At 42.3% G+C, this 12,217-nt stretch overlaps 1 pseudogene across 1 annotated transcript; it reads left to right on the top strand.

Annotated features, from left to right (window-relative positions):
• Positions 1 to 10,294: 10,294 nt before the first annotated feature.
• Positions 10,295 to 11,955, top strand: LOC143603410 (UDP-glycosyltransferase 76G1-like; annotated as a pseudogene). Its single transcript, XR_013148053.1, has 2 exons — positions 10,295 to 10,904; positions 10,990 to 11,955. The product of XR_013148053.1 is annotated as a UDP-glycosyltransferase 76G1-like (transcript).
• The last annotated feature ends 262 nt before the right edge of the window (positions 11,956 to 12,217 follow it).

Here is a 12,217-nt window from a genome sequence, read left to right as displayed (position 1 = left end):
ATGCCTCCAACCAGAGCCAAGGGAATTACCATGACACCCGAGGAACTCGCGGAAATAATCGCGCAGGCGATTGCGACACATGAGGCCAGCAAGGCCGAATCAAGTCAGGGTCGTCAGAACGAGACCCCAGAACCCGATTCAGGAGCCTTGGACAAAGGGTGCTCCTATAAGACATTTATGGCCTGTAGGCCTTGGCCATTCAAGGGTACCGAAGGGGCCATTGGGCTCTACAACTGGATTGACAAGATGGAGACAGTTCTCTCCATTAGCAGATGTAGTGAGAACCAGAAGGTCCTTTACGCGACCTGCATGTTCCAAGAAGCAGCTTCGTCTTGGTGGAAGCTTCAAGTGAAGACTTTGGGGCGAGAAGTTGCTCTTCACAAGACCTGGGAAGAACTGAAGGAAATGATGATGAGAAAGTTCTGCTCTCGCGCAGAAATCCAGAGTCTGCAGCAGGAATTCTGGAACCACACCATGGTAGGAACGGATATCGACGCCTACAACAACCGGTTCAACGAGCTTTGCCAGTTGGTACCAGACATGGCAAACACGGAGGAAAAGAAGATCGAGAGGTATATTTTTGGGTTACCTCCTGTTGTTAGGGTTCCGCTCAACGCCGCAGCGCCTCCAACCTTTGATGAGGCGGTAGCGCGGGCCATCACCCTTACAAGGGATACGGTCCGTGCGGGTATGTTAACTACGCGCGGAAACGAGCAGCGAACCTCTGACTCCAAGAGGAAATGGAACTCTCACCACCGAGGGTCCGACTCCAAGCAGCCACCGTTCAAGAAGCAGGAAAGCGCAAGGGTTTACGCGATCCAAGCCGCGGAGTCATCAAGGAAAGGATACAGCGGGCCTTACCCATGGTGCAACAAATGCAAGTATCACCACGAGGGTGAATGCGCAAGAATCGAATGTGCCAAATGTGGCAGGCCAGGGCACAAGACGGTGAATTGCCGTGCTAAAGAAGCTGGAGCCAGTGACAACTGCTACGCATGCGGAAAGCCAGGACATTTCAGTCGGGATTGCCCGCAAAGGGGAAACCAAGCTCGCGGGAGAGCTTTTGTGATCGGCGCGGGTGAAGCTAAAGAAGAGCCGAATGTGGTAACCGGTACGTTTTTGCTTAACGGCCATTTTGCATCTGTCTTATTTGATACTGGCGCTGACCTAAGTTTTATATCTGCTGAGTTTAAAAACTCCCTAGGCTTAGCAACCAGTAGGCTAGACACACCTTATACTATAGAACTAGCCAATGGAAGGCAGTTATGCGCGAACGAAAGAACTGAACAATGTGTTATAGTCATGGGAGGTCACGGGTTCAATATTAACTTGTTACCAATAGACTTGGGAAGTTTTGACATTGTGGTAGGTATGGATTGGTTAGTCGAGAACCGCGCGGAAGTTATTTGCCATGAGAAGCAGGTTCGGATCCCACTGTTGAACGGAGAAACCTTGGTAATTCAAGGGGAAAGAAGGGGAGTTGCGACGAAACTGATTTCGTGCCTAAAGGCGCGCAAGTACCTAAGGAAAGGGTGCTACGCCTTCCTGGCGCATGTCGTAGAGAAGAAAGGAGATGAGCGAAGAATTGAAGACTTGCCAGTAGTGCGCGAATTTCCAGAAGTTTTTCCTGAAGATTTGCCCGGATTGCCGCAGCCGCGACAAGTAGAATTTCGTATTGATTTAGTCCCAGGAGCTGTGCCAGTAGCTCGAGCGCCTTATCGATTAGCTCCATCTGAGATGCAAGAGCTATCCAATCAGCTACAGGAACTATTGGATAAGGGTTTCATACGCCCAAGCTTCTCACCTTGGGGAGCTCCAGTACTGTTTGTTAAGAAGAAGGATGGTACGTTCAGAATGTGTATTGACTATAGGGAGCTGAACAAGCTGACAGTCAAGAATCGGTACCCCTTACCGAGGATTGACGACTTATTTGACCAGTTGCAGGGATCCAGTTATTATTCGAAGATAGATCTACGGTCAGGATATCACCAACTTAGGGTCCATGAGGAAGATGTGCCGAAAACAGCCTTCCGAACTAGATACGGCCATTATGAGTTCTTAGTGATGCCTTTCGGGCTAACTAATGCGCCGGCTGTATTCATGGATCTGATGAACCGCGTGTGCAAACCATACTTGGACAAGTTTGTGATTGTGTTTATAGATGATATTCTGATTTACTCTCGGACCAAGGCCGAGCATGAGCAACACCTGAGATTGATTTTGGAATTGTTGAGGAAAGAAAAGTTGTATGCAAAGTTTTCCAAATGTGAGTTTTGGCTTAGAGAAGTTCACTTTCTCGGTCACGTTGTAAACGAGAAAGGAATACACGTTGATCCTTCCAAAGTCAAGGCCATCGAAAACTGGGAAGCGCCAAAAACCCCAACTGAGGTGAGGCAATTCCTAGGACTAGCTGGCTACTATCGACGCTTCATTGAGAACTTCTCCAAGATAGCTCTACCACTGACCGCGCTAACTCAGAAAGACAAGAAGTTTGTTTGGGGCGAAAATCAGGAAACAGCATTTCAAATGTTAAAACAGAAGTTATGTAGTGCGCCAATTCTGTCTCTGCCCGAGGGGACGGATGACATCGTCGTTTACTGCGACGCTTCACATCAGGGACTCGGATGTGTCCTTATGCAGCGAGACAAAGTCATAGCGTATGCCTCGCGCCAACTCAAGACCAATGAAAAGAACTACACAACGCATGATCTGGAACTTGGAGCGGTTGTCTTCGCGCTAAAGATTTGGCGCCATTACCTCTATGGTACAAAGTGTATAATCTTTACGGATCACAAGAGCCTTCAACATATATTTGATCAAAAGGATTTAAACATGAGGCAACGAAGATGGGTGGAGTTGTTGAATGATTATGATTGTGAAATTAAGTACCACCCTGGAAAGGCGAATGTAGTAGCAGACGCGCTAAGTAGGAAGGAGCGAATAAAAACGCTACGAGTCAAGGCTCTAAGGTTGACCATTCACACAGATCTCTCTACCCGCATCCGAGACGCTCAGCAAGAAGCCTTGAAACCAGAGTTTGTTAAAAACGAATGCCTTGGGGGTATGATTAAAAGTTTGGATCTTAAAGAGAACGGCAATCTATTTTTCGCTAACCGCTATGGGTCCCTCTCAAGGGAGGATTGCGCGAGCAAGTATTAAACGAAGCTCACAAGACACGGTATTCCGTACATCCTGGCGCAGACAAGATGTACCAAGATGTTAAAACGCTGTATTGGTGGCCCAATCTTAAAGGCGCCATCGCAACGTATGTCAGTAAATGCCTGACGTGTTCGAAGGTGAAGGCTGAATACCAGAAACCATCAGGGTTGCTTCAACAGCCAGAAATTCCCATGTGGAAGTGGGAACAAATCTCTATGGACTTCATCACCAAACTGCCAAGGACACCTGGGGGTTACGACACGATCTGGGTTATTGTGGATCGGCTAACTAAGTCAGCGCACTTCCTGCCGATCAAGGAAACCGATAAGATGGAAAAGTTAGCCCGATTGTATATTCGAGAAGTAGTTTCAAAACATGGAGTCCCAGTGTCCATCATTTCTGATAGAGATAGTCGGTTCACATCAAGGTTTTGGAGATCGTTACAAGGAGCTCTAGGTACTCGCCTTGATATGAGTACAGCTTATCATCCTCAAACGGATGGGCAAAGCGAGCGAACAATCCAGACATTGGAAGATATGCTACGCGCGTGCGCGATCGATTTCGGAGGTAGCTGGGATACTCATCTCCCATTGGTTGAATTTTCTTACAACAACAGTTATCACACAAGCCTCAAGGCTGCGCCGTTTGAAGCTTTGTATGGGCGCAAGTGTAGATCCCCACTGTGCTGGGCAGAAGTGGGTGACAAGCAAATGACTGGTCCAGAATTGATCCAAGAAACAATAGACAAGATTTTTCAGATACGGGATCGCCTTAAGACAGCGCGCGACAGACAGAAGAGCTACGCAGATGTGCGAAGGAAACCGTTGGAGTTTCAAGTAGGGGATAAAGTACTTTTGAAAGTCTCTCCATGGAAAGGAGTCCCCCGTTTTGGCAAGCGAGGAAAGTTGAATCCGCGCTACATTGGACCATTTGAGATCCTGGAAAGGATCGGTCCGGTTGCTTATAAACTCCGTTTACCCGCCGAACTCAGTGGAGTTCATGATACGTTTCATGTGTCCAACCTCAAAAAGTGCTTATCTGACGAAACGTTGATTTTGCCGTTGGAAGAGATTCACATCGACAAACAGCTGCACTTCGTAGAAGAACCTATAGCAGTAACCGATTGGAAAGAACAAAAGTTACGCAGAAGCAGAATCAAGTTAGTAAAGGTTCAATGGAACTCGAGGCGTGGGCCTGAATTCACTTGGGAAAGAGAAGATCAAATACGCAAGAAATACCCACACCTATTTCAGAGCATGGCTTCTGCCAGCAACGTCTCCTAAATTTCGGGACGAAATTCGTTTAACAGGGGGAGAATGTGACACCCGGTAAATTCCCAATCCCTTAAACCAAGTAATCAACCTAAATATTAGGTAATTATGTTATATGCGCCTTGCGCGAGCGCGCTATGTTAGAATCAGCGCGTGCATTTATTATGTGCGCCCTGCGCGAGCGCGCCATGTTAGTCAGCGCGGGCATATTATGTGCGCCCTGCGCGAGCGCGCTATGTTAGAATCAGCGCGTGCATTTATTATGTGCGCCCTGCGCGAGCGCGCCATGTTAGTCAGCGCGGGCATATTATGTGCGCCCTGCGCGAGCGCGCTATGTTAGAATCAGCGCGTGCATTTATTATGTGAGCCCTGCGCGAGCGCGCCATGTTAAGAACCTGCGTGGGCATATGTTATATGCGCCATGCGCGAGTGTATTGGTTTTATGTACCTTAACGTTATGTTGTCTAATGGGTTGACCATCCCGCATGATGCTAAGGCGGGTGCATCCTAAATCGTTTATGCGCGTGCGGAAGGGAACTAACCTCCCCGCATGGCGGGAACATTGAGAGCTAGTTTGTCTGAAGCTCCAAGATGGAATTGACTTCAACATAACTGATCACTATGTTGAAATACCAAGACCACCTGGAGAATCTACAAATGAAACTCAATGTCCCTAACTGCGAGAAGGTTACGTGCCTACCCGCAGCAAAGAAATGTCCTTCACGCAGAAAGCTATGCGCACAAAGTGATACGCACAGAACACTCAGTCTATTCTCCAGACGTAAGGAGATTACTCCCGCCCAAAAGGAAACAGTAGCGTGTTTCAGAGATTTTCCACTTTTTACTGTACACTGACAAAAGTACCTGAAAAAGCACACTGTAACATGAAAAGTCAACTGTCAGCCACCCTATTCTCACCAACCCCAGACCTGCATGTCCTAACCAAATCAAATCAAAATCTTTTATCCACTACTCCACTTTTAAATAAATAATAATAATTTCCATACTTTATCATCATTACACCTAGATATGAAAAGATTACAATCCCCTAAAGCAAGGGATTGTGTTCCCTTGAGTTTGCCTATAAATATGTAACCTAAGTTATCACCCAAACACACTTCAAACTTCTCTCTTAAGAACTGCAAACTTGCACTAATCATCTCCCAAGCATCCGTTGTTTTCATTTCCGATCCTGTTACTAGACCTTCAATTCAAAGGCCAACACCAAGAAAACCCGAATCTCGATTAATCCCTTAACAAGAACCACAGGTGAGTCTCACAGCCCCTATTTTCACTATTTTTAAACTGTTTTCGGGGCGAGGGACACGTACTTAAATTACGATTTATCATGGTATACTTACAAGTTATGTAAACGATTATGTTTAAATTATGTTTCATGATGAGCAATGCAAACGGTTATCTTTGGTTTACGATGTATGTGCGCCAGAATTCGAGTAAGTGATCACTTTACCATTGGAACTCTAAGGGTGGGGACTGCTGGTTTGATCCGCCCACTCGTAGGGGTCGCACCTCTTACACAGACGAGTGCCTAGTATGGTCATGGGGCAGTACTATGGGTTTGAGCCCGCTCGTAGAGGTCGCTCCTCTTACGCAGACGAGCGCCTTGTTTTCCGGCACAACGTCTGCGCGTAACCCGCGGGACGGTATTATTCGCTCGTAGTGGCAGCGCCACTTACACAGACGAGCATGGTTTTTCAGATGTGTCCGCGCTTAACCCGCGGGACGGTATTACTTGTTTCGCTCGTAGTGGCAGCGCCACTTACACAGACGAGCACAGTTCCCAGAAATGTTCGCGCGTAAACCGCGGAACGATTTTTATCAGATTATGTTTTTAGAACTATGTTTTACCAAGCATGTGTTTTAATGATGCTATCAGAATTATGTTTCAGAATGATTTTTATCAAGATTATGATGCAATACGATTTATCAAGTTACTAAAACTTGTGAACTCACTCAGTTTATACTGATTCAAATGTTTTACGTGTCTTTCAGGAGATAACTAGGTAGCGCATGGAGTCACACTTAGAGCACCTCACGCTGAACATCTAAAACTAGCTTTTTGGAAGATTTTAGTTCTATCCCTTCGATGCGCGTGGTTGTTCCCGCCGCGCAAGGGGATATGGCGTGGAAATCTTCAACAGATTTTATACTTGGATGTTTTTATGTAATTTTTTTAAACAATGTAATGTATTTGTATTAAACTTTTCATGCGCAATGAAAATCTTACCTTGAATGTTTGCAATGGCCCGTGCTTAATTATCAATCCCCACTCGCGCGCGCCCGGCTGTTTCCGCCGCTCAGGGCCGGGTGTGACACATTAGTTCAACACTTATTGGAAGATAAACCTGAAATTTATTAAAAGAACAACTAATTACTAACAAAATTATTGTAAACCGCAAAAAAAAATAATTAAACTTACCACATCTACCATCCACAACGAAGGAAATAGCAGATCCTCGCCGTTAACAAGATTTGGATCTATGGAGTCTCGTGCTTCTGTAAAACATGGAGGAAGAATAGACGAATGTAAAACTATTAAAACCTTCCAATCGATTATGCGTGAGATACTAACCCAGCCATCTAAAAACAAATATCAAGAAATAAACACATCATTGAAAGTATGTAACTCATTGACAACTAATTGAAAATAATAACAAACTAATTTTTAATTATCAAATCAGATTCAGATTTACCCGAGGTTGAGAAGGCCACCGAATTCATAACCAAGAAGTAGATGAATAACCCAACCCGAACAGCTTCATACGGAAGTGGGAGAAGAAGAACATGGTTGTGAGAATATGAAAAACATACAAAAGGTTTGAAAGAGGTTTACAATAGAAGAAGATAATGAAGTTTAACTGAAAATCGTCTCCGAGGTTGAAATTCATATGAAATTCATCTAAGGAGATGAATTTCAAAATAACTCAAAATCCATCTTATTTGAAAACTGACGTTGCCGATAAAAACAGCTTGAAACATCACGTTACAGTTGGTTTTTTTCATGTTATATTTGATGTCAAAAGTTACGTTTCCGACATATTTTAGATGAAAAATAGCGTGGTATGTGGGAATGGAAGACATTTGGCAGAATTTGATTCGTCCATGAAAAATCATGAGGAATCTCACAAACTAATGTGGACGTGAGATTTGAAGGGCTAGGGAATTTCAAATCTCACGGGCTATTTCTTGTTTTCTCTCTCATTAAAAGGGCTATTTTGAGAATTTTCTCTAGAAATAACAACCATCTATTAAAATATATTGTTTGATGTGAGTACATGTTGTAATACATGCTTCTTTGTTTGTAAAGTCCGTGAACAGTAATTTTAGTGAGACAACCGTCAAATGCCTTATATATATAATATTGGTAATGGTATAACATCTGCCATGTTGCGCATTGCTAAGGGAAAAGTTTTTTCTGGGTCTGTTGATACCAAATAAATATTTATAATATTACGTTGTGTATCATAGGTTTTACTAGGCATTTCTAGGTTTGTACACAAATTGGTTGCGTACTTTATTACCAGATGTCTTGGCATTTTCTCTTTGTTTTATACGTTTTCAAATTGGTTGTGGACTTCTGGCATCACTGCCTGCCTCACCATCTCCGGTCACCATCAATTCAACACCGTCATCTTAAGACATCCAGTCCCTCCATCTTCAACCCAAGTGGTGGTTTTCCGGCTTGTCGGGTTGTATTTGGAAACCATAGGTACTGGTAGTGTTTTACGCCGGGTTCTATTTGGAAACCCTAGGTGGTCTGGTGGCCACTTGTCGCTTCTCCCCGCCCGACAGGATTATGTAATGGAAGTGACGGTGGTGGAAGTAAGATGGTCATGCTCAACCGTCGCCGAGTTCCATTTTGGAGCCGTACGTGACGGCAGCGGTGGTTTATGGTGGTGGTAGACCTTCAAGGTTTTGCCCTAATGTTGGCGCTTTTTTAAGCCGATTGTTGTACATGATGTGACCGTAACAAGCTTGGTTACTGGCGGGTATTTTAGTCCGTCTTCGGTTGCAGCGGTTACGATGGCTTCTGTAACCACTTTTCCCCGTTCGTGTTCGAACTATTTATGGTCGTCTTTGGTGCCGCTACTATTGGTGAACTTATGAGTGCATTTGTTTTTGCACTCTTTGTTGTGAGGGTTGTACATTTGAGGCCATACTTTTTTTATATGTTGGCTATGATGCGTTCTAATGGATGTAAATTTGCACCCATCTTGTATTAATGTATTTGGTAACTCTGAGCCTTTGAAGCTGATGATTTTACTAACATTTGTTGATTTTCATTTATTTGTTTTCTTCTTTTGGTAATTGGATGAATACATAATTGCTCCAAATTACATGCAGCATGTACAACATGCTATGATTTTAATCTTTGGTTATGACATCAGTGCACTATACATTTGTTGTCATAATCAATAGTAAAAAATAATGCATAAAATAACCAACTTTTTACTTTCTTACATGTTTTGAATTAGTTCATGCTCAAAAAGTCATAAATGAACAAACTTTATGCCAATATAAACACAGCTGGAACGACAATTAAACATTCAACAAAGATTGCAATATAACGCAACAAAAACAAAGCGGGCAAACAAACTCTTGCAATATAACACAACAAAAACAAACTGGGCGAACAAACTCCGTCACGTTTGCGGCGGGTGAGCTCACTAGTTGTTTACATAAGTAGCTCATTGTTTTGGTGGTGTCCAACTGTCCAAGTTACGTGATAGTGGAAGCTTTCTTAAGTAACACTTGTCCAAAAGAGTGGTTTGTTGCTGTCATTCCTTGGACTTCTTGCTCTGCGTATGTTGTTTTTGTAACGTCCTTTAATAATGCGTTAAGTTTAAGCATAGCTAACATGTGACGTTACCAAAATATTAATATTATAAGGTGGAATTATCGTGATGACTCTTTTGTTAATTATAATAATAATAATAATCCTAAATTCCCAAACCCCAATCATTTCTTCCGAGCATCACCTCTGAAGACCGAAGTCATCTCCGTCACCGGCCATTCATTTAAGAACCGATTTCAGGTAATATTTCTACCGTCTACTCATCTCTAACTTCTGAACAAAATTGACTATTTGAAACATAATATGAGTAGCTTCTAAACGAAAAAGATAAAAATTAAGTTGATATATATAGGTAGAAATAAGATCAATTTATGCTTCTTGTTTGGAGTGATATTATTAACAATCGCACAAATTGTTTGAAGAAGCAATGAAATCTATATTATACAAGACAAAACAAAAGAATAACATGAATGCTATATATGTTTATTACTTTCTTTTATTAATCAGAAGTAGGGCTATATTTAATACGTCAAAAACAAACCAGCTCTCCGGAAAACAGTTAGCCAGAAAAATGTGATGTTGGTCGTGGAGGTGGAGGGACTCAAACCGAATAACTCATAAGCCACAAGGACATAAATGATAATCTTTGAAGTTAGGAGTGAAAGGACAATATGGCCCTTGATGTGGATAGAAAATCCGATGGTCAACGGCATAAAAAAGCACAAGGGCATATATCGCTTAATTTAAGAATTAGACATGTATAGTGATCCCATTAATATAGCACTCGTAATTTTCTCTAAAATATATAATAATTAAATGGCGGAACATTTGGTGGCAATTAAGCAAAATATCTAGATGAGTTACCAACAAAAACCTTTAGTGGCAATTAAGCGTCGGTTGTCTAGGAGAAAAGGACATTAATTGACTAGACTTCTACTTTGCTTCCCCACACTCATTAATTCAATCTAATGATTTTGTACGTATTATTATTTCATTTTTGAGGTGGGGTTAATGTGTATGTGTTGTTTATTTTTTCATCGTCTTAGTTGTTTTTTTTTTTTTTTTTTTTTTGTTTTTTCTAGTGATCAATGGATGTGTCATTAAATATGTTTTAGCTTTTCATCTAGCAAAGAGACTTGAACTCTTTATAGTTTCAAAGCATGAAGAGTTATGTAGGAGGAGATCATACCACTGTTGAGCCGACGCCACCAACCGCAACTCGTCGAAGAATAGTCTTGTTTCCTTTACCCGTTCAAGGTCATCTGAGTCCCATGCTTCAGTTAGCAAGCATTCTTCATACCCAAGGTTTTAAAATAGTAATCGTGCACGCTCTACAAAACACTCCCAATTATTCAAACTATCCTCACTTCACCTTCAAGCCCATTGCTGACGGGTTTTCCGAGATAGGAAAGCACATGCCGGAGAAACCAGATCCAAGCTTTTTCATTACGTACCGTAATGAAAACGTTGCAGATTCATTTAAGGAGTGTCTGGCTGGGTTGTTGGCTGAACCCGATGAGCCACCGTCACGCAGGAGATCGCTGACTCCCTGAAGGTCCCTCGACTAGTGACCTGGGCGTGCACCATTGTTTCCGTTCTTATTTATCGTGATTTACCATTATTCTATGAAAAGGGTTACTTCAACCTCACAAGCAAAGGTACTGCAATATGCTTCATCAAATATACGTTATAATTTATGCTTATAATAATTAACTAGTACTTTCATATATATCTTGGTTGCAGACTTGGAATACGAAGCGTCGGTGCCGGAATATCCGCTATTGAAAGTCAAGGATGTCATAAAGACTTCAAGGAACCCAAATGGTATGGGGAAATTTCAAACCGAAGTGATGAAGCAAGTAAAGGCATCGGCAGGAATCATTTGGAATTCCTTCATAGAACCCGAAGAGGCTATATTACAAACCTTTAGCCATGATTTTCCTATTCCAAGGTTCACATTAGGCCCACTTCAAAAGTATTTGCCATCTTTGACCTCAAGCATAGTTTTTGAACACGATCGAACCTTTTTCTCATGGCTTGATGCTCAAGCTCCCAAATCCGTGATATATGTAAGTTTTGGGACCATTGCAAAAATAACCGTGTTAGAATTTCAAGAAGTGGCTTATGGATTGGTAAACATTGGTTTACCTTTCCTGTGGGTGGTCCGACCAAATGTGGTTGAGGGTTCAGAATGGCTCGAGTCGTTGCCTGAGAAGTTCATAGAACAAATGGGTGATAGGGGACGCATAGTGAAATGGTGTCCTCAAAAAGAAGTGCTAGCACATGAGGCGATAGGGTGTTTTTGGACTCATAGTGGTTGGAATTCCACATTGGAGGGCATATGCGAAGGAGTTCCTATGATTTGCTCACCTTGTGAAGTTGGGCAACCGATAATCGCAAGATATGTGTGTGACGTATGGAAAATTGGCATTTTGTTGGAGGATGGTCTTGAAAGGGAGGAAATCCAAAGAGTTGTTAAAAGATTGATGTTTGATAAAGAAGGCGAAGAAATACGTGAAAGAATAAATAATTTGAAAAAGGAGGTGAACTTCTCTTTCGAAGAAGGTGGATCTTCATACCGGTCCCTAAAAAGCTTGGTCGATTACATTTCATCGTTATAGCTTCAGTAAACCGTTTTAATTGTACTCAAACCAAAAATAAATCAAAATAATATGATTTTCGACCTTGAAATTTCGTGTTTGAAGCTTGTATGAAAACACGGGGACGCTCGGGGGAATCACACTAAGCTGCGCTCCTGAATGAGTGGTCTTAGTTGTGTTTCCAGAAAATTATTTTAGTGACAAATTCATTAAACAATTTCTAATAACATATATATACAATGCAAGTTTCGGTATAACAAGTTCAGTGAGCCCTGATAACAAATCTATTTATTACGCTAGTACATAAATACAATAAATTTGTCAAAACAGTAACTTGAAAGCGTCGATTCAAACTTATGTGACTGATACAT

Source organism: Bidens hawaiensis, unplaced genomic scaffold, assembly GCF_021521415.1.
Source record: "Bidens hawaiensis isolate Kalapana, Puna unplaced genomic scaffold, B.hawaiensis_p1.1 tig00061527_1, whole genome shotgun sequence".
Classification (NCBI taxonomy): domain Eukaryota; kingdom Viridiplantae; phylum Streptophyta; class Magnoliopsida; order Asterales; family Asteraceae; genus Bidens; species Bidens hawaiensis.
The sequence above is the reverse complement of the archived record's forward strand: the minus strand, read 5'-3'. Positions and strand labels throughout refer to the sequence as shown.